The following is a 24,678-nucleotide window of genomic DNA, read 5'->3' as shown; positions in this document are numbered from 1 at the left end:
TGCAAAGGACCTCCTCAAGGTGTTGAAGAGCAAAGATGTCACCTTGAAGACTAAGGTGTGCCTGACCCAAGCCATGGTATTTTCAATCCCATCATATGAATGTGAAAGCTGGACAATGAATAAGGAAGACCAAACAAGAATTGACGCCTTTGAATTGTGGTGTTGGCGAAGATTATTGAATATACCATGGACTGCCAAAAGAACGAACAAATCTGTTTTAGAAGAGGTACAGCCAGAAAGCTCCTCAGAGGCAAGGATGGTGAGACTGCATCTTACATACTTTGGACATGTTGTCAGGAGGGATCAGTCCCTGGAGAAGGACATCATGCTTGGCAGAGTACAGGGTCAGCGGAAAAGAGGAAGACCCTCAACGAGGTGGATTGGCACAGTTGCTGCAACAATGAGCTCAAGCATAAGAATGATTGTAAGGATGGCGCAGGACCGGGCAGTGTTTCGTTCTGTTGTGCATAGGGTCGCTATGAGTTGGAACCGACTCGACGGCGCCTAACAACAACAACAAAACTTAAAAGGTTTTTAAAGGAATCAAATATTTCAGTTGCTTAGTGAAACATTTTGCAATCAGTTTGTCTTGGAAAGTTCCCCACGAAATTAAGTTTGAGTGTAGATATCTTATGTCTACTTTACAGAGGTAATTTTTCAATAACCAAGATATTAAGTTTTTCAAGCAGCATAGAAAGGTCTGGTGGTATAGGCCCTCAACTGCCAATGTGGTAGGACAGATTCTGGGGGGATTTTAGGACCAGCTCATTACTTTTCTCTTGACTCATTTCCATGTGGAAATGAGCTAACTTTTTAAGTGGACCTGCATCCTGATCTGGGCTTGCCAGTCAAGCAAGTCTTTCCCATAAGCCCTTTCACAATTCCCTTTCTAAATAACCTTTGTACCTGTTTAAAAAAGAGAGGACTACACTTTCCCATACTAAGCTTACTGTGGTGCACTGCATATGATGGAAAATTCTTTGGGATACCTTCAAAGGGATCGGAGTTGAGTGAAGAAAATTAACCTCTTTCTGGTTTGAGCATCACATCTTACCGCTTCTATCAGTTTCCTTTTCTTTGTTTTCAACAAAAGTGAAGGAGGACCTAGTAGAGTTGTTCACTTACAAAAAAAAATCAGTTGCTGTAGAGTTGGCTCTGACCTTTGGTGACCCTGCGTGTGCAAGGGTAGAGCTGTGCTCCATACAATTTTCAGTGGCGGAATTTTTTCAGAAGTACGTCACCAGGTCTTTCTTCCAAAGAACCTCTGGGTGAACTTGAACCTCTAACCTTTCAGTTAGTAGCTGAGCTCATAAATTATTTTCATTGCTTACAGATTTTCAAAATTAATTTTTAATGAATAATCACATTTTGACATATAATGTTGTTGGGATTTACAAAATTCAGTCACAAGAGTATAAAGTACCCCTATCAATCACATGCATTTATTATGTAAATAAATATTCTCTATGCTTCCAAAAAAAAACCCAAACCCACTGCCATTGAGTCGATTCCAACTCATAGCGACCCTATAGGACAGAGTAGAACTGCCCCATAGGGTTTCCAAGGAGCGCCTGGCAGATTTGAACTGCCGACCTCTTGGTTAGCATCCATAGCACTTAACCACTAAGCCACCAGGGTTTCCTCTCTATGCTTACGCTTAGAAAAAGAATAAAATTGAATCCTGCCCATTCTAGTATGAAATCATGGCCATCTTAGCATGAAATAATCATGAGTGAATGTATGAAATAAATATAAAAATAGTCCTTTGCATTTCTTAAGAAATGCATTTACAATGAATATTTTCTTTTTCTTTAAAATTGTCTATCAAAATTCCTAGAAAATCTGGTGGCATAGTGGTTAAAAGCTATGGCTGCCAACCAAAAGTTTAGCAGTTCAAATTCACCAGGCGCCCCTTGGAAACCCTATGGGGCAGTTCTACAAAATCGACTCCACAGCAATGGGTTTGATTGGTTTTATCAAAATTACTATGAATATAAATGCTGTTTGATTAAGCAGTAACAATAAGTATAATGATAACTCAATCTTGAAGAGAAAAATTAAGACTATGTTTTATGATCAGGAAATGTTTTAATTAATTTTATATTTTTCAGATAAATATGCTAAAGTGATCAATATAACCTTCAAGCATAAAATACACATTGCATTAAGATAAAATTTTGTGAGAAAGTGAAATGAAAATTTAAGTTGTAGGAAAACAAGGAATGCTGCAATGCTTCTTTCTGTTAATGAAGGGTTTGCCTTCATATTTTTAAAAATCAGATGTTGAGTATCAAATTGCTGTAATATTCATATTCTAAAGTGAGGATTGAGCAGTTTTCTTTGAAATTGTCAATATTTGAAACTTTCTGGAAATTATATCCTTTGTAACTATGTAAACTTATATCATGACCATTTTTATATGACAACTTAAATGTGCAAGTGAGTATATGTTATTACTAATTCCTTTGGGAGATATGGGCAAAGCAGCTTGAAAAATACAGTGTAAGACTGTATTCTGAAGCAATGACACTATTCTCTATTGGTAAACATTTAAAGAAACCCTCTATGAATGTCAATATTTCATTTCATTTACTCTGGGAATATTGTTGACATGGTTCACTTCATCATACTGAATACACTTCTGTGGAAACTTTTTTCAGTGTCTGTAACTGGGCCTTTTTTGAAGTACTGTCTCATGTTAATTAGTAAATTATTTAGAGTCCCTGGGTGGTGCAAATGGTTAACATCCTTGGCTGCTAACCAAAAGGTTGGAGCTTCAAGGCCATCCAGAGGCACCTTAGGAAAAAGACCTGGTGATATGCTTTCGAAAAATCAGCCATTGAAAACCCTATGGACCAAAAGTTTACTCTGACAAACATGGGGTAGCTGTGAGTCATAACCGACTCAATGGCAACTGTGGTTTAGTGTGTTTTTAAATGAGATGCAATACTAACTTTTTTTATATTGTGGTGATGTGTTCATATTCAAAGCTACCTGTCTATTTAGAAATGAAGGGAAAGTCATGGAATAGTTAGATAGATAGGTAACATAAGTTGAAGTGAATGCATTTTAGAATATTAGTGCATACTCCCTGTTCTACCCTGGAACAATGAGGAAAGTTAGATGCCATTAAAGGGGGAGGATCCCACTGAAAAAATGCTTCACACACCCTTTTCATTAACTCTTTCAGAAGGTTAAAGTTTAAAACCATGAGAAGCATGAGATAGGACAAATCTCCAGGATTTTCTGGGGTAACTGCTGGTTCTTGAAGCCACGTAAATAGCCAAATACTTTTAAAAAAGAATTTCCTCTAGTATTTAAAGTTTGCCACTCTTTGTATGCTTCAGCCATACTTACAGCGCCAACTCTGGCCTTGCAATGTTTGCATGTGATCCCTCTGCTGGAAAACTCTTACCCCCATTCTTGGCTTCTGCTCCCTCATCTGGTCTCATGTTAAGTGTGATAAACTAGAAAAGAATGTCCACAACTCCCCACCCTGCACTGCGTCTCTCTTCCTCTCTCTCATTTCGCTTTGTTCTCCTTACCATTTTTTGTGATTTTAGATATTTTTTGTTGTTGTTTGGTTGTTTTCATATTGAGTTCTATCCTCCAAATCAGATTGTAAGCTTCATGAAGGCAAGACACAGGTTCCCAGCCTGTGGAGCAAAGTGGTGTTTCTCAAAGTTCACTCTATGTGACAACTCCCTGGGGTTCTTTCTAATATGCACATTCTGATTCAGTTAGTCTATGGTGAGGTCCCAAATTCTGCAGTACTCAAAAGCTCCCTGAGAATGCTGATGTTGCTGGCCAGCTGTGCTAAATACCACAGATTGAGTACCAAGTATGTAGTGAATTGTTGTTGTGTGGTGTTGAATTGATTCCAACTCATAGATATCCTATAGGACAGGATAGAACTGGCCCATTGGGTTTTCTAGGCTATAGTCTTTACAGGCGCCCCAGGTCTTTTATCTCACAGAGCCACTGGTGGATTCCAGATGTTGACTTTTCACTTAGCCCAGCACTTAGCCACTGTGCCTTCATGGTTTCTTATTTGATGCATAGAAGAGAAGCCATACAAAGGATTAAATAAATACATAAGAGTAGATAAATGAAAAAAGGAATACTACTACCAAGCCTATCTTCAAGAATATAATCAAGAAAGTTGATGGTTTTAATTATCGTGACTTTTGTTTATAATTCATTAGTAACAAAATCTTGACTAGGAATTTTTTCAATTAAAAACTTGAATCTGTGTATTTCCCAAGAAATAATATTACTTAAGTCAACAAATGATTCAGCAGAAGTTATCTATATAACGCCTTGGATGGAAGAAAAATTTTGGGAATTATATACTGCTTGTGTTGCTCTCTAAAATCAGAGATACCATTAGCTAGTTTAAATTTTGGCAACAACTACAACTTAATTTAAAAAAAAACTTAAAAGAGGTATTTAATCTTTTATTTAAGTATACAATCAAATGGTATGTTTGTTCTTGTCAAAATGAATATTGCGTCTTTTGACTTAAGTGTTTCCTGGATGAATAAAAGAATCAATAAGTGCCTATTAGGTGCCACAAATGTGAGCTGCGAAAAATATACAGATGAAGAAAACACAGTTTGTGACTTTCATAGGTTTCACAGTCATAAAATAAAACAATCACAACTTTTGCAGCAGTATGAACACTATGAATATAACACCTTGTAAACCACAGGAAGAGAAGAATTTACAGGACAGGAGAGGTCAAGAAGAACTTTGTGAAATGCGTTACATTTAACTTTAGCTTTCAAGAATGAGTCATTCTTAAAAATTACTTGGCAAGGTTTTGGGAATGACATCCCAGACAGAGAAAAAAAAAATGTGTAAAAACAGAAAAGGAGTACACCAATGTCCATTGTAGCACTTTTCACAATAGCCAAAAGGTGGAAACAATCGAAATATCCATCAACAGATGAATGGCTGGCTATACAAAACGCGGTATATACACACAACGGAATAATAACCATCAAGAGAAATGAAATTCTAATGCATGCTACAACATAGATGAACCTTGAAAACATGCTGAGTGAAACAAGTCAGTCATAAAAGGACAAATATTGTATGATTTAACATATATAAAACAAGCAAATATATAGAAACCAAAGATTATTAGTGGCTAGTGTCACCACCTTTTTACCCAAGCTTAGCGGGAGGGAAAGAGAGGGAGTTTTTGCTTACGGGCCATTGGGTTTGTGTTAATGATGGTGGAAAGATTTGGAAAAGGTTAGTGAGAATGGTTGTACGACTTGAAGAATATAATCAATGTCCGAATTATACATGTAGAAATTGCTGAGATGGCATATGTTGCATGCATATTTTCACCACAATTAACAAATTAAAAAAAAAAAAACTAAAAGAAAACAAGTCCCCAAAGGCCATGTTGTATCATCAAACTGAGAAGCCTGGTGTTATAGGACTAGGGTTATTTGAAAATTTGATAGGACTCAGATCACAATGAGTCTTTTGGTTCACTCAAAGGCTTCGTGCCTTATTTTGCAAGTTAGCAGATTTCAACATTTGTTTCTCTGTAGCATATATGACAGATAATACTTACATACATGATACAACCCCTTGTGCAGAGCCAGGATCAGTACAATTTCTTATCCTCCATCTTTGCCATTCCAGTTTTATGTAACGTGAGAAGTCATATCAGAAAATAAGCAAATGAAAAGGGAATTATCATAGCTTTTATTTTCCCTAAACTGGTTTAGTGAAGTAAACCATTCAAAAAGTTTTCCATAAAACAAGTTTGAGCCTAACACATCATCCCATTTTGCCATTAACCCCACTGTGGTCAAGAACCACTGCTGTGTAGAGGACAAGGATCAATGTAGCAGAACAGTGTATGTTTATAATTTTTTTTTTTAAAGGGCACTTTAGTGGCAGTGTGTACAATAAATCGGACAGAAGAGAGTGGAGAGAGAACTGTCATACAGTGATTCTTTGCCTGGGTTGGACAAATTTCACTGCGGCGACATGGCAGACTCCAGGAATTGGCTAAACCAACCCATATTTCCAGTCACTTTCTCTTTATCACTATAATGGATGAAAAAATAATTCCCAGTTCAGGCTGATAACAAGCAAACAGGAGTCTGTCGAAAATTTCTGGAGGAGTTTTCTTAATTAAAAAGACATTCTGCTGTGCTTCACCTTCCCACTATTTCCTGTCCTGAATAAAGGGATAATGCCTGGAGCTGAGTAGCAACTTTGTGTCCATGGGGTAAAGTCCAAAAGAATGGCAGATAGCTGAACTGCCTGTGGAAGCCTGCCCCTAGGATTCTTGTCAAGTTAAAACCAAAATGAAATCCAAAACAAAATTCTTATTTATTTAAGCCAGTTCATGTTGAGCTCTTTGCTTCTTTCACATAATGGGAGATGTTTCTGAATATCAAAGTATGACTTATTCAAACTTTATGAAATCCCCATGATGTGGGAATTGTGATGTATCCCTTTCCTGCTGTAGTGAGGCATCCTTTTACATAGAATTGTTGCTTTAGTTACCCACTGTAATTGGTGTGACCATGAATATCTTTCAGTTTTGGTAGGGAGGAAACAAAGGACTGAAAATCTTTTGTTGCAAAGCTGTTAGAATAGATCTGGTAAAATTGAAAAGGAGCAACAATGCAGCAGTAGCAGCGAAGATATAGAGGAGGGAAATGAAGACGATAATTATTATGATGGAGAAAGAATAAATAAAATACAGTGACTTGAGGGACAAGAAGAAAGATAATCTTAGAATGACTTTGTTTTGTTTTCTAGTACTGCTGAAACAAACAACAAAAAAACACAAGTGGATGACTTCAAAAAACAGAATGTTATTTTCTTAAAGCTCAGAATGCTTGAAGCCTGAATTCAGGGCATGGGCATAGAAGGAGATCCTTCTTTCTCTGTTTAAGTTTCTAGTAGTTATTTTCAATCCTTGGCATCTCTGGGCTTTTTGATGCATCTTCTGTGTATGTCTGTCTTCACATAATGTCTCTCCCTTCTGTGTGTATCTCTGTATCATTTTGCTATTTCTCTAAGACACCACTCAGAAGTGATTAGGTTTAGGACCCACCATACTCTGGTGTGACCTCACTAACATAATAAAATAAAACCCTCATTTCCAAAAGGAGTCATATTAGAAGGTACAGGGATTAGAATTTCTGCATTTCTTTTAAGGGGACACCATTCAATCCTTAACAATAATTTTTTAGATTCCTGGGGCTGTGGGACTGGGTTGGATTAGAAACCAAAATGTTTGGGAAAGAATCAACAAATATTGGGAGAATAAAATGAATACAGTGTTCGATCTAGAAAATACAGAGTTTCAGATATCTGTGGGATATCAATAAGTGATATTTAATAATCTTTGGGAAATATGAAACTGAAGCTCATAAGAGATATTAAGCACTAATATGCTGATGTGAAAATCTTTATTACATAGCTCAGGAAAGTTAAACGTACAGCTCAGGGACCAAGTAACTTACAAATGTTTCCACAGTTTAGTTTGACCAAAGTTATTCTTAAATTGAATAGGTTGGCGCTTATGAATGTTCATCTGCCAATAAAGAATTTTGGAACTGGGTCTAGACATGGAAAAGTTGAGCTCGCTTACCAGATATACAGCACCTGTAATAAAATGGAAGGAAAGTCTCAATAATTTATCCACGTAAAAGAGATATTTTTTGTTCCTACCTGTGCTATATTAGTTGGTTCTGTGAAATGTGTAAACTAGCTACATACATGTATTTATACATCTATTTAGCAAATAAACCAAATGTCTAATAGTAAACATAAATACTAATCAAATAATCATCTAATATAAAATTATAATTATGATAATTATGACAAAGTTGATATGGAAATGTGGTGCTATGGAATGAAACTGTATATTAAGCAATATGGTGTATGAAGGAGAGAAGACAGTACTCTGAGGAATTAAAATTTTGGGTTAGATATGAAAGATGTGTAAGAATTAACCTGGGAAAACCTGAGGTGGAGTGTGGAGAGTTCCAGTCATGGAGAATAATCGCCGTCAAGCTCGTTCCAACTCATAGTTACTCTATAGGACAGAGTAGAACTGCCCTGTTAGGCTTCCCAGGAGCAGCTGGTGGATTAGAACTTTCAACAATTTGGTTAGCAGCCCAATACTTAACCACTGTGCCACCAGGGCTCCAGGCATAGGGAATAGGACTTGCAAATACTTGTGTTCCAAGGGAACATGAAGCTAAGAGAAATACAGAGAGCCCTAAGGAATGTAGTTCAGTTAAGATTGGAGAAGTTAATAGTGACCAGATTGTTCTGGATTTTGTGGGTCTTATTAGGGAAATGGTTCTATCTTATAGCATTAGAAAAACCATTAAATGTTTATAAGCATGATATAATAAATAAGGTAATAAAGACTGAATTCTCATCATGTTTATGCCCTTAATCATTCTTAATATATGAGAGTCAACAATATCAAAATATTTATTGAGCATCTACTATTTATGAAGTGCATATATGTTATTTGGAAAAAGAATACAAATTAGAGGGAAAAGTTATTGCTTACTTTAATGATCATATGAATAGGTCACGGAAATCTATTGTTCTTCTTAGATGCCTTTGAGTTGGTTCTGACTCATAGTAACCATATGTACATCAGAAGGAAACACCGCCCAGTCCTGTGCTATCCTCACAATCCTTGTTATGTTTGAGCCCATTGTTGCAGCCACTGTGTCAATCTATCTCGTTGAGGGTCTTCCTCTTTTTCCCAGACCCTCTACTTTACCAAGAATGAGGCTCTTCTCCAGGGGCTGATCCCCCCGGATAACATGCCCAAAGTATGTGAGATGAAGTCTCTCCATCCTTGTTTCTAAGGAGCATTCTGGTTGTACTTCTGCCAAGACAGATTTGTTTGTTCTTTTGACAGTTCATGGTATATTCAATATTCTTCACCGACACAATTTGAAGGCTTCAATTTTTCTTTGATCTTCCTTATTCACTGTCCAGATTTTGCATGCATGTGAGGAGATTGAAAACACCATGGCTTGGGTCAGGCACACCTTAGTCTTCAAGGTAACAGTTTTGCTTTTTAACACTATAAAGAGGTCTTTTGCAGCAGATTTGCTGAATGCAATGCATTTTGATTTCCTGACTGCTGCTTCCATAGGTGTTGATTATGGGCCCAATAAAATGAAATCCTTGACTTCAGTTTTTTCTCCATTTATCATGATGTTGCTTACTGGTACATTTGTGAGAATTTTTCTCTTCTTTGTAATCCATACTGAAGGCTGTGGTCTTTGATCTTCATCAGTAAGTACTTCAAGTCCTCTTCACTTTTAGAAGGCAAGATTGTGTCATCTGCATAACACAGGTTTTTAGTAAGTCTTTCTCCAATCTTGATGGCCTATTCTTATTCATATAGTTCAGCTTCTAGATTTGTGTTCTCAGCATTCAGATTGAATAGGTATGGTGTAAGGATACAACCCTGACGTAGTTTCCTGACTTTAAACCACATAGTATCCCCTCCTTCTGTTCCAATGACTGCCTCTTGAAACACATGCACATTCCTCATGAGCAAATCTAAAAAGTGTTAGCAATATTAAACATTCATATCCAAATTCAAAAGAAAAAAAAAAAATAAAGATACTTATGCCCAAGATTAAATGAAGAAAAAAGAAAAGATTTTTACACTGATACACAAGAAGATATAGTAAAGGGATGGGTAAAGCAAGAGTGAATTCACTGAGGGAGAAGTAGGAATATCTACTTCTGTACCCGAAGACTAAATAGCTGGAATATTGTTTTGTACTTATAGTTTGATGAGCTGAAATTGAAAAAACCATAATGCATATATTAAATTCTGGCGTATTGACTACTGATGGAAATGCCTGAATGGAATAAGGTATTTAGGAATATGATGGAGGAAATAGGGAAAAAAGTGAAGTCACAGTTACAGCAGATGTATCCTAAGTATTAATTATAATTTAAGTGGCAGTATCTTTATTCATGGAACATTATCTCATGATGAAGCTGAATTATCAAGCATGTCTTTAATCAGTGGATTCCAATTTCAAGAAGAACTGATAGAACAGAAATCACTTTCTTCCTACCAAAGCCACACATGGAATTTTGTTGAAAAAATACGATATATCTAGGTGTGTGCCTAAATACTGGCAATGTTTAGCTACATAGTCTCAGAAACTGTTGAAAAATTATCTGACACTGTCAGTAATCTATACCTAGATTCTGGTATGAGATAGGTTGGGCTGAACACCTCTCATAAATCTTAAGAATAATTCTGCCTACCTATTAAAATATACTTACAGATTTTAACAAAATTGTTTATTGACTACCAGAAAACCTATATCTCTCCATATCTTTGTAGAAAAAATGAAATTAATAACTTAGTTTATCATTTTCTATGTGACATTACTTCCTATAATTCTCACAACCACAATATGAATAAAGTATTTTTATTTCCATTTTACAGAAGGAACCAAGACTCAGAAAGTTGAATAACTTGCCCACATTCACAGACCTAGTAAGCAAACAAATTGGCTGAAACTTACTTTTAAGTTACTTTTCTGTTGCCTAAAAAAGGGCTATAATTTCAAATGGCCTGAAGCAAAAGTCTTTCTAAATATTAACTGCTACTATAAATCAGAAAATAATATTCAGAGTGTTCCAATTGAAAAGAAAAACCTGTTCATAACCTGTTTTTTTCAAACACTTCTACAAAAATTAAGGTTGTAATTTCAACATATAATACTATATTAATGTTGGAAGATTGGCTATTTATAGAGGAATTTAAACCGTTTTTAAACCTTGCCCTATTTGGAAAATTTAAGTTTTTAGATGAAGTAAAAATAGCTTGGGGGCAGCATCTGACCCAAGGCTGGTTCCTATGAGGCAGGGGTCAGACATGCCTCTCTCCACCATCTTTACAACTCTGAAACCAGCCGTCCCTCCCAAAGCACTCTCTGCTTCTCTGCTGGGTTCGATAATTCATTGCAATTGTCGTACAGAACTCACAGACCATAACTCACAATTATGGGTTTATTAGGGAAGTAACTTATTAGCATCTCTGATGCAGGGTCTCTCCTGCCTCAGCTTCTCACCATCTCCAGGGTTACAGCTCTCTCCCTCTCTCAGCCTCCTGCTTCCAGGGGCTTCTCAGCCCAGGGATTCCAGGTCCAAGGGATGTGCTGGCTCCTGGCTGTTCTTTCTTGGTGCTGTTGATGGGATTCTCTCTTTAAACCTCTGGTTTCAAGCCCAGCAGCATGGCAAAACTGACCAATCCCCTTGATGGGATACTATTACCCCATCTGCACAGTCCTGCCCAATCACCTCGGTAAGAATTATAAGACCGTGGCAAGAAAGGCCACATGAAAGCAATCCATTACACCGCAGGCCACCCCCTGGCTTTTCTAGCCATGATTCTTTCATATTTAGAGGATAATTTCCCCTCACAATCATTTCACCAGTCCAGAAACAGTCATTAACAATTAGTTCTACAGTAGGGCAAATAGTCCTAAGGATGAGGTTACTCAGGTACCAGCCATTCAGGTCTGCTGTGGGTTTCCATCTGATCTAGTCAAGTTCTCCAAAAGTCATCTCATTTTCACTCTTTCTGGTGTCTGATAAAATTTAACTGAGAGATTATTTCCTTTCTCTGACTCTCATGAGATATTAGCATAAGCAAAATTTTTAAAGGACTTTAGGTTCAGTGACTGTGCTCCAGTCCAGCACTGCCTCCTCCCTAGTCTACTCTTTCACACTTACAGCTTCTACAATTACAGTTTTTACAATCACAATTAACCCTGTTAACCATCAACACTCACAGCTGAATCGTATAATCCTATCAGCATCTTCCTCCACCCTCTCTTCCCTTGACCCATTAGGAAAAGAGGAATCTATTCAGTAGGGAGCTCCCTTGTCCCTCTCATTTTGAGTGTAAGCATACCCATGAAAACATGTAAGCAAGGCATTTCACACCTTTAACTTGCCCCGTTTTAGTCAATGTTTAAATTGCCCATCCCTATCAAACCAGGTAAACCCTGGTGGCATAGTGGTTAAGAATTATGGCTGCTAACCAAAATGTTGGCAGTTCAGATCCACCCAGTGCTCCTTGGAAACTCTAGTGGGCAGTTCTACTCTGTTCTATAGGGTCACTATGAGTCAGAATCCACAGCAATAGGCAATGGGAGTCTAAATAGTACTGAGGAGACAAGCATGTTTCTTGGTCTTGAAGAATCTCCTACTTTGGTTGGAATTTGGAATATCTGCATCCATAAGCAAAGCCTAGTCCAGAGCAAACTATCAAATTGCAGCAACCTACATTAGCTCAGGAAACCCTAGTGGCATAGTGGTTAAGTGCTTCAGCTCCTAACCAAAAAGTCGGCAGTTCGAATCTGCCAGGTGCTCCTTGGAAGCTCTATGGGGCAGCTCTACTCTGTTCTATAGGGTTGCTATGAGTTGGAATTGACTTGACAGCAGTGGGCTTGGTTTTGAGTTTACTTCAGCTCATGGTGTCAAACATCTTTCTCTTCATTCAGTTGGATTTGGTCAGCTCATCCACAGCCATCCAAGCTAGGTCACAATGAGTAGCTGTCTTAGGCTCAAGAGTTCAGACACACCTCTGGGCACTTCAGACAGCCCCTTCACTCTCTCATCCCTAGCCCTCTTTGGCAAGGTCGATGGGTTCCACCTGTAAACTTCAGGAGCCCGACCGTTCCTTTTACTTCTGACCAACCAGCCCTTCCACTCTCTCTCTCATCTCTAGTCCCCTTGGGCTAGGTCAATGTGTGGCAGTGAAACAAGTCCAAACTTAGCCCATCTTTTTATTGTTGCACTTCACTCTCTTCCACTCATTAGTGGACCCAGGTGGTCACCACAAGCGAGCAGGTCAAGCTTTCTACTCTCTGGCCCCATTTAACTTCCAGTCCCTGAAGGAGATTCTTTCTTTTGGATACTGACTTTTTCTGTCTCATGCATCCAACAGCAAACTTCTTGCTTGAAATTCAAAAGACAAAATAGTCACTTTTTTTTTTTCCTGCAGATCCTTACTTCAAATGCTAATCTTCTGTTCTCTCAGCAGTTCTGGATGGTTCTGCATGTCTTTTCAAGTGCAAATCTGGGTGGAACTCAAGTTTTCAACCTAAGCCCCCACTCTATACACAGGGCTACTTCTTTCATATCAATAGCCTGTGTTTTTCCTTTTAGCATACCTAATCAAATATTGGCTGAATACAGAGTTACCTGCTCTCTGTAATCTATGATACTCAATATTCATTTCTACCATATATTTTTTTTTAGGTCTGTTTTACAACACTAAGTTAGGATAAATATTCAATATCTGTAGTACATTCAATTAAACCCATAATCTTAAATACATAACCCTTTTTAAAACATTCCAGTCTCCTTGACACTTTAACTATCTTCTCATTCATATGCACATAGCCTTGGATTTTTGGCTGGGTGGAACCAGTAGACCTTGGCCCCCTATCAATCAACTTGTTTATCTGGCCTGGCTTTTGCCCTAGGCCACACTAGGTAGGGCTTTTCTCCACTCAGCTGTAGCATAGCCTTCCCTTTAGCCATTACAAGTACCAGCAGACAAAGCAACCACCCAAGAATCAAAAGTTTCATTTCCAAAGCCCCTTCATTCTTTCTCTTACAAAGTTTCATGCTTTCAGGAGTCTGGAGCCATTGCAAATAATCCCACTTCTGACACCAACTGTAAAAATGGCGTGGGGCTGTGTCTGACCTCCTCTAACTTCCTAAGTGGAAAGGAGAATCAAGATTAACAGCCTAAGGCTGGTTCTTATGAGGCAGGGGTCAGATATGCCTCCTCTCTCTGCCATCATTTCCAACTTTGACACCAACTGTCCCCCCCCCCAAAGCATCTTTTGTTTCTCTGCTGGGTTCAATAATTCATTGCAATAGCCACACAGAACTCACAAACTATACTCATGAATATGGGATGTATTAAGGAAGTAACAGGCTCAGGAATACTCAAGGATATTGTTCTTCCATCAGGACAGGCTTTTCCCAGCCATGGTCACAGACACACCTCTCCTTGGCCCTAAGTCTCCACCCAAAGGCACTCAATTTTCTCTCTCTGTGGGCTAGGAAGCCCACCATGCTGTCTCCTGCTACTGGGTCTCTGCTACTACTTCTCCCCTTCTTCAGGGTTACTGCTTGTTCTCTCTCTCTCTCTCAGTCTCCTGCTTGCAGGAGCTTCTCAGTACAAGGATACTGGGTCCAAATGATTTGCTGGCTCCTAGCTCTTCTTCTTTGGTCGTAGTAGTGGGATTCTCTCTGTCTCACCTCTGGGGTGGCTTATTTCAAGTCCAGCAGGATGGCAAAACTGACCAATCCCCTTGATGAGATACAAATTGCCTGTCTGCACAGTTCCACCCAATCACCTGGGTGGGAGTTACAAGACCATGGTGAGAAAGGCCACACAAAAACAATCAATTACACCACAAATAAGTACATCATAATGGTAGAAGTTGTCATAGTTAAAGGCATTTAGTCCAAATTTGGGGCAACACCAGAAAACTCTCATATCTATGCCAAGAAATTTGGAAGTCATTTACTTGGCCAACCAACTGGAAGAGATCCATATTTGTGCATGTTCCAAAGAAAGGTGATGCAACGGAAAGTGGAAATTATCAGACAATATCACACTGAAATAAAATTTTGCTGAAGATCATTCAAAAGCATTTGCAGCAGTACTTCAATAGAAGGCTACCAGGTATTAAAGCTAGATTCAGAAGAAGACATGGAATGAGGAATATCATTGCTGATGACAAATGGATCCTGACTGAAAGCAGGGAATACCCAAAAGATGATTACCTATGTTTTCTTGACTATGCAAAGGTATTTGACTGTGAATCACAACAAATTGTGGATAACATTATGAAGAATGGGAATTCTTGAACATTTAATTGTGCTCATGTGGGACCTATATATAGATTAAGAAGCAGTTGTTCAAACATAAAAAGGAAATTCTATGTGGTTTAGAGTCAGGAAAGATGTGCATCAAAGTTGTATTCTTTCACCACACTTATTCAATCTATACGCTGAGCAAATAATCAAAAAAACTGGACTTAGGATTGGAGGGAGCCTCATTAACAACCTGTGATATGCAGGGACACACCTTGCTGGCTGAAAGTGAAGAGGACTTGAAGCATTTACTGATGAAGATCAAAGGCTACAGCCTTCAGTATAGATTATACCTCAACATAAAGAAAACAAAAATGAACAAATCTGTCTTGGAAGAAGTACAGCCAGAATGCTCCTTAGAAACAAAGATGGCAAAACTTCATCTCATGTACTGTGGACATGTTGTCAGGAGGGACTGGTTCCTGGAGAAGGATATCTTGCTTGGTAAAGAAGAGGGTCAGCCCAAAAGATGAAGATCCTTAACGAGATAAACTGATACAGTGAGTGCAACAATGGGCTCAAACAAAGCAATGATTTTGAGGATGGGGCAGGATCAAGCAGTGTTTTGCTCTGTTGTACATATGGTTGCTATGAGTCAGAACCAACTTGATGACGTTAAACAACAAGAACCCAAATATGCCAAGAGAGCTCTAAAGTAGCAGAAGCTAAGCAACCTCAACTTACCTTCACATAATCGAATGTAATGTAGAATATAATCAGCTAGTTATCCCTTGGCTGGCATTCAGTACATTAAAAAATTGAATACATAGATACTGTGTATGGTTGGAAAACTCCAAGTCCTGAATTAAAAGGATGCAAAGAAATCTTACAGAATCTCTGAACTGCTTAATTCTAACTATTTCTAACCCCGCTGAATACACACAGCACACACACCTCAGTTCTCTAATCCTTATTCTCCTCTCCCCTGTTTTCTTCTCCTAGAGTTCTATAAGACCTGATTGCTTCTGGTCTTTACAAAGGAACAAGATAAGGTAATCTCATATTCCATTCCCATATCAAGGGAGTAATTTTAGAGACCAGAGTTTGCCTCTGTTTAAATTCTAGTGAGGTAGCAGTTCTAACTAGCCAACTTGCCTCAATTTCTTACAGCAATGATGTCAAGTCAGTAGTACAACTGTGGGAATCCTTTGTGCAGTCGTCCTCTTTATTGGTCATCAAAATGTATGAGATTTGGCTGAGAGGTTCGGGTAACTAAGGGACCCGTTTATTTCAATGACAAGTCATTATATTAAACACCCTTGAAGTTGAATATAGTCATTGGTTTAACTGGTAGGAGGACAATTTGTAGGTCAATTTGTTTTGTAGGTTAATATGTTTTGCATTTTCTTACCCATTCTGAGCATCAATGAAACAGCTCTGAATCTTTTAGCATCATGAAAGGCTTTTTAGTTAGTTTGACTGAGAAATTTTATTTGAAATATTGTGAGAGCACAACTGGATCAGAACATGGATGAATTTGTGCTTTGCTAGTAAAAAAAATGAAAAACAGAACTAGTTTTACAAGGTTAATTATACAATATAATATTATTAATAGCATTAATTTAGAATATTTATAAAAACTGTGCACTATTATATGTTAATAATCCAACATTTCTATAGTGCACCAGGTTGTTGAAGATTTTAGAACATATAAAACTATATTAAAATCATTGTTTTCTGAAGTATTTATAAAAAACCATACATTTCTAGTGTAAAAATTAATAAAAACATCATGCAGATGTCTCTTATTAAAATGACTAGTAGATATTAGAGATATTGTGTCTGTCCATATAGATATTCTCCTCTCCATTTCCAAAACTGCAATGTTAAAATGTTTTCACTGGCCAGAGAAAGAGCTACCTATTTTTTAAAAAAGTAACCTAAAGTTGAAAATTCTTGAATAGTGGTTAAGCTTATGGGTATTTAATGTCAGCACAAATATTTAAGTCTAAATGAATTAATATAAACCCTCAACTTCTCAAACTATGGCTGTAGGGCTTTATTCTTTGCTGATAATACCAATAGATTATGGAAAGAAAATTTTATGCAGTTGAAAAAAATCTTTAATTTTGGCCCAAAATAAGACAAATTGAAGCTATACAATGGGGGGAAATGTGTGAGTAAATGTACTTTCCTTCATAAAAACTTCAATAAAAAAATCACACACACACATACTGTGCATTTATGCTGTATAAGGTTCTTTAATTTATATGTGTTCTGAATTTCTTTTCCACCAACCTTTCCGGAAACCAATATTTCTAAATGCTCTTTATATCTTTGCTTCTGTTATTTTTTAAAATCTCAGGCAATTCCTGGTAGGAGACAAGTAGTATAGGAAAAAAAAATGCCAAGCAAAGGATAGAGATCAAATTCATAAAGTCCAAAACATCCAGTGAACTCATGTATCAGAATTAATTATTATCTATTGATCCTATTTGTGGAAGACTACTAATTTTTTACAAAGTTTGTGTTTTCCTTTTTTGTATAGTTATGGAGCTTTAGGTGAGTACATGGCTAAATATCTAGATTACATTTTCCAGATTTTCTTGCAAATAGGTGTGGTCATGCAATCAATTTCAGATCAAGAAACTATGGTAGTAGAGGTATCTAACTTCCAGAAGCACTCCTTGAAGACAACACATCTTGCCCTAGACTGTCTCTCTTCTTTATTCCCACAGGCAAGAATAAGAATGCAGCAGTGATCCAGCTTAGTCCAAGCAGATTACAAGATTTTAGGGATGGCTGAGTGTGATGGTTAAAGTTGTGTGTCAACTTGGCTGGGCCATGATTCTCAGTGGTTTGGCAGTATGATGTAGTTTGGCAGTCGTATAAAGATGCAATCACCTCCACGATGAGATGTGATGTAATGTGATCACCTCCATGATGAGATCTGCTATGAGTAGCCAATCAGTTGAAAGGGAGTTTCCTTGGGGGTGTGGTCTGCATCCAATATAGGTGGACTTTCTGGCAAGACTCGGGTTTTTGCTCACTCTGGATCCTGCAGCTGGCTCCTGTTCATTTGGCCTCCCATTCTTGGGACTTGAGCTAGCAGCTTACTTGCCAATGTTGGGGTCCATCAGCCTCCACATCTGGATCTTGGGTTCATCAGTCCCTGCAGCAGTGTGAGTTGGGAGAAGCCTCCAGCCTGACCCATGGTTTTGGGACTTTCCAGCCTCTATAAACATGTAAGCCATTTCTTTCTCTCTGTGTGTGTGTATATATATATATGCTTGATTTTGTTTCTCTAGAGAATTCAACCTAAGCAATCAGGAGAAAGAAAATCCACCAACTTTGACATCTCATTTCTGAATTGATATGTGAGAGAATTAAACTCCTTTGTATATTTTCTTTCATTTATAAGTTATGGGCTTTTAGGAGAAGAGAATCCAGATATCTATCAGTAAAAAGGAAACTTGAATACTTAAATTAATACTTCAAATTTCTGTAAATTATTATATAATTAACCTGAACAACAACAAAAAAATTGAAAACCTTACTGACCTTAAAATTATTAAACAATTTGAATTAGTAATTAAAAATTTTCCTAGAAAATTTTTCAGTTTTCCAGTTGTTGCCAAGTGGACTCTGACTCCCAGTGACCCCATGTGAGTCAGAGTAGAACTGTGCTTCGTAGCATTTTCAGTGGGTGATTTTTCACGTAGGTCACCAGCACTCTCTTCTGAGTTGCCTCTGGGTGAATTTAAACCTCCAACCTTTTAGTTAACAGCCACATACATTAACTGTTTGCACCACCCTGGAACTTCCAGTAAATTCTATGTTCTACTAAATGTACAAGGAATATATTTTTTAATCTTACCAAACTATTTTTGAATACATAAAAGAGAGAATTATCCAACTCCTTTAATGAGGTTAGAAAAACCTCGACATCAAAGCCTAGAAAGGATAGTGAAAAAAAGGAAAATGAGATCTCATTTATGTCGTGAATTTAGATGCAAAAATCTCAAGGAAAGTATCAGCAATCAGAAAAGCAAATTCACAATCTTCGTCAATACGGTAAAAGCATGTGAAAAAATTCAACCACATCTATATAATAAATTAGGAAACTAGGAATAGATTATAATATCCTTTAATCCCACCACATGTCTGTCAGTTTGTTGTACTGTGGTGGCTTGCCTGTTGCTGTGATATTAGAAGCTTTGCCACCAGTATTTCAAATACCAGCAGAGTCACCACTGGTGGATAGGTTTCAGCAGAGCTTCCAGGCTAAGATGGACTAAGAAGGACCTGGCAGTTACTTCTGAAGAAAACTTGCCAGTGAAAAAATTATGAATAACAGTGGCACACTTTCTGATATAGTGCCAGAAGATGAGTCCTTCAGGTTGGAAGACACTCAAAAGATGACTAGGGAAGAACTGCCTCCTCAAAGTAAAGGTGACCCTAATGACATGGATGGACTCAAGCTTTCAGGACCTTCATTTGCTGATGTGGCATGATTCAAAATGAGAAGAAACAGCTGCAAACATCCATTAATAATTGGAATTTGGAATGTAGGAAGTATGAATCTAGGGAAACTAGAACTCTTCAAAAATGAAATAGGATGCATAAACATCGATATTCTAGGAATGAGGAAGAAGGACCTGGCAGTCTACTTCTGAAAAAAACTGGCCAATGAAAACCTTATGAACAGAAGGAAAGATCAGTCCCTGAAGAAGGACATCATGCTTGGTAAAGTAGAGGGTCAGCGAAAAACAGGAAGACCCTAAACAAGATGGATTGACACAGTGGTTGCAACAATGGGCTCAAACTTAACAATTGTGAGGATGCAGCAGGACCAAGTAGTGTTTCATTCCTTTGTACATAGGGTGGCTATGAGTTGGAACCGACTCAATGGCACCAAACAGCAACAACTATCCTTTGATCCGCTAAAGTGAGACTACAGGATTAAAGTATCTTATTTACATTAAAACATTCCCTTTAACATCAGGCAAAACAAAATTGTTTTGGAGGTTTATTATTACCTGGGTGAAAGTTTCATATGTACTCTGTGGGTAACTAAATATATATGGTATGATATTGTTAGCTAAGATTTATGCATATATATATGTTTCCATAAATATGTGTATATATGTATAGATCTTGAAGTACACATTATAAATGCTTCTCAGTTGAAGAAATTTCTCTTACTAAATTTGGAAGTGTTGATTGCTATGTGAAAATGGTATTTTTCAGAACACAATTATATTTCTTTTAATAAAAGTAATTTATATTTTCAAAAGAGGCATTTTTGGATCTCTTATTGCACAAATGTAATAATGAAACCCATTTATTTACTTATTTTATTACTTAATGAGTATTTCTCATATGCTAGAACCTGTGAATTGCCTTTTACACTGCAAAGTCAAATTTTCACATTTGAGATATTGAACCACTGTTGAAAGTTAAATGTCTCTAACTAGCAGTTCTGTTGAAAGGGGTAGCTGATACAACTTGGAAGAAGGAGATTGTTGATTATCAATGGGGTATACTTTGATCAATGAGAAAGAAGGAACAAGAGACTGATACAACTTGGAAGAAGGAGATTGTTGATTATCAATGGGGTATACTTTGATCAATGAGAAAGAAGGAACAAGAGATCTAAGGAAGATTTTTTTTTTTTTAATTTCTCTCTCTTATTGTTTGTCCTAATTTATGTTTTATTCTGTATAAGCTGTCCAAGATTTCCTGCAAGGCCTAACAACCAGTTGTGTCTCTTCATGGTTTTGAAAGAGTGACCACTTCAAAAACTCATCACCTTCATCTTCTCACCTCACTTGCTGTCTCAATCCCCCTTTCCCTCACTTTCACTGCCTTGGAATTGCACCTGCCGATAAAGTACTAGCACTTAAATTTTATCTCAGGCTTGGTTTTCTATTACTACCAGAGTGGGATAACTTCTTTTGATGATGCTGGAAGCCTTGGAGAGAAAAAAAAAAAAAGCTGTTAATTGCAATCTTGATATGTGTTCTGATAACCTAAGGGCTTCTATGACAGTTTTAAAGAGTCTCTTATCTCACATCCATAGGAAGGAATGTATTAAAAATCACAGATGATTTGATCTGAGGGTACCTAATGTGCAAAGAAGACTAAATTCCCATAAATATCAAAGTCAGGGTTTTGATAAGAAAGTAGGAAAAATTGAGGCCACGGATAGGGACATCTGGGTAAATGAACCTAAGAAAATTGAATACTCAGATTACCCTAAATCACTCAGCCAATACAAGAAATTTTCTTTTACTTAATAAAAGAGAGAAGTCTTCTCTCATCTGGAGGCTTTTTAAATACCTCATCACATACTCTGTCCTGGGAAAATGATGTTTATCCTCAAGCTCTTCCTGTACCTTCTCTCATTACAATAACTAAATTTACAGTAATTGGGTTTACATCACACAATAATCCAAGTGGAGATATGCAGTTGCTACCTGAAAGTAAATAGCATAAATGTCCAAGTAATTGCAAGACCTGGTTAACATGTGCCAGAAGTCCTAAAGTGAAATGCATGCAAAGGCTTCTGGAAGGTCTTTACCTGGGCAGATGGAATATAAGGCAAGCTAGTGAAAAGCTTATTGATATTGAGGTATTTTCTGCGACTTGAACTGACTTTTGACATGCTGCTAGGATGGCTTCTTGAGCTCTGGATGCAACAATGACATACATTAATGAGATAAATATTCTAGAAATTTCTTCTCAGAAAATTGCACTCATTATGAGAGGCAAGAAGCCACTACTTGCATATTTTTCTCAGTGATGAACTAGAGGACCACCCTATCAATGAGGACACAAGGGATTCATTAGTGAAGGAAGAACTGACATCTTTGCAAAGTTCAATGGAATAAGTGCTCTGCAGGGTGGGTTACCAAAATAAGATATTAGGGTCTATGGCAATGATAGGATTCCAGAAAATCAGAAAAGAGGAGTTCAATTGACATCAATTTTGTATTTAATGGCATTAAATTTTGGAAGACAATAATTTATATTCACTGAATTAAATGTTGGAATAGCTGTATTTACCAGTCTGGGAACCAGTGTTTGTTATCAAAAGGGACTAAACTATTTACATATACAAATAAAGCATACTAAAATAAACTTCTCTTTAAATCTTCAATGGCTGATTAAAAATTGACAAAATAAATATTCTGTTCACCACAGGAAAATATTTTTAAAATATTATTAACGCAAAATTTTTAAAACAATGAAAGCCATGGTAATTTATTGGAATATATCCAAATAACTGAAACAAGTAGAAAGACACAACATATTCCAGAATCAGAAAATTCACTTTGTAAATTCGTCATATCTCTCTGATAGATTCACAAATGTAGTGAATTTTCATTAAAATTCTAATGATATTTAGTTTAAAATCATGATTTTTTTTCTATAAGGAAGAAATATATAAGGAAAGCAAAGAAAATTGATAACTGTGAACCTGTCATTCCAGATTTATAATCCATATAATTAAATTAATGTAGCACTGGCTACAGTGTTGGCAGCTCACTATAACAGAATAGAAAGTTCAGAATATATTACATATTATCTATGGTTCAGAGCCCTGGTGACCCAGTGGTTAAGAGCTCAGCTGATAACCAAAATCCACCAGCTGCTCCTTAGAAACTCTACTGGTTAATTCTACTCTGTCCTATAGGGTCACTATGAGTCTGAATCAACTCGATGGCAACAGGTTTGGCTTTTGGTATGGAATATAGTTCTATGTGATAAATTCTATAAGATAACTTCTATATGATACAAGTTGTACATAATAAATCAATGGAAATATTCTAAAGTTTTATAATAAGAAATAAAAACAAATAAAATTCTTAAAATGCCTAGGTATATTTTATAATATTATTTATAATCATTAAACCAATGCCAGAAACCACAAAAGAGTAAAGACACGTCTGAATTCATTTAAAATGTCAGCATAGGTTGAAAGTCAATAAACATGTCCAAATACAAACTTCAAGGACTTACCTATTAAAAATGATAGAATGAAGTGATTTTATTCCATTGTCCTCTTTTGAAATCTATCAATAAAAATATAAATGCAGAAAAAAACGTTCTACTATTCATGAATCTATGAAATAGGAAAGTAGCTCAAAACATATACTTCAAGCTAGGAAGCATACTTGACTTTTACAGTTAAACTTAGAGATAGATTAGGGATAGGCTCAGCACTTTACTGTTAAACTTAGAGATTGATTAATGGGAGGCTCAGCGCTGATGAACACCAATTCAAATTGTAAGAGTAGCATAGTATTTCTCTAAATCTTAAATGCTCTTATTATCCATTATTGAAGTTATATTTTTGTTCTGTGTATTTCCACATTCTTAAGCTCTTGAATGTCCTTGCCTTCCTCCCAACTCCAACGTCCACTTCTAACTAAAATAATTCTAACAGTAGGCCAGGTGAAAGTACTGCTAGTGAAAAAAATTCAACAGAATAAGGAGAAATGTGTTTTTCTTTCTTGAAACTGTAGAAAATTAGATGGTACATTGCATTATAAAAACACCCTTAAAAATGTTATTTCTGAAAAAGAACTGGAATGAAACACCAGGACTTCAGGGTTTGTTATTTTATCCTGGGGAGGTAAATTCTAACTTTTCATGTTATATGAATTTATGATAATCTAATTTACCAGTAAAATTAAGTTATTCTATATTAATACTTAAATCGATAGCTCTACATTTTGAAAAATATAAAGCTTTGTGAATTTCATTTGTTCAGCCAGAAACAGGGCATTGGCAATGGATTCCCTCTTTTCACAAATGCATGGATGTTTAAAAAATGGACTCTGATATCATATTTAGATATGAAATTTGAGAATCTTGTCTTATATAAATTAAGATAAATAATAAAAATAGAATAAGTATGTCTGAAAATTAAATTAGGAAATTAGGGACAGGCTTGAGGTAATAACACAAAATGCTATTAAAGAAACAAATACTTTTACATTTTATAAAATATTTAAAATACAACTTAAACTCAATTTTGGTAAATTAAAAAAAAAGTAAAACAAAAAAAGATAGAAATAAATATGAGTCTAATAAGTACAGTCTTGGATATGCAGTTTGAGCACGCAAACATGTCCCAAAGTATACAAACAAAACTCAGATACATAACAAAGGGGTTGCCCTACCAGCTATAAAAATATTCAGTAATTAAAACAAAAACAAATTAACAAAAACTTCCCACGCAGAAAAACCAGATGGCTTTACTGGTGAATTCTGCCAATGTTTAAAGATGAATTAATGACATACCATCACAAACTTTTTCAAAAAATACAAGAGGATGAAACACTTTGATACCCATTATATGAGACCAGTATAAACCTTATAACAAAATCAGACCAAGGCAGCACAAGAAAACTGTAACATCATGTCCTTTATGAATGTTGATGCAAAAATTCTCAACATATTCTAGCAAATCAAATCCAACTACATATTTAAAAAGATTATTCCCATGACCATGTGGGATTTATCTCAGGAATGCAAAAGTGGCTCAACATAGAAATACCAATCTATGTAATACACTATATTAATAGAATAGAGGTCAAAATCCACCTAATCATATGAACAGATGCAGAAAAGCATTTGACCAAATTCAACATTCTTTCATGATAAAAACACTCATCAAGCTAGGGAACCAATCAGAAAACTTCCTCAACCTAGTAAAAATAATTTATGAAAAATTTATAGTTAACATCATACTTAATGGTGAAAGACTGAAAATTT

This window comes from Elephas maximus, chromosome 2, assembly GCF_024166365.1.
Source record: "Elephas maximus indicus isolate mEleMax1 chromosome 2, mEleMax1 primary haplotype, whole genome shotgun sequence".
Taxonomy (NCBI): Eukaryota; Metazoa; Chordata; class Mammalia; order Proboscidea; family Elephantidae; genus Elephas; species Elephas maximus.
Note: the sequence above shows the minus strand (reverse complement) of the source record.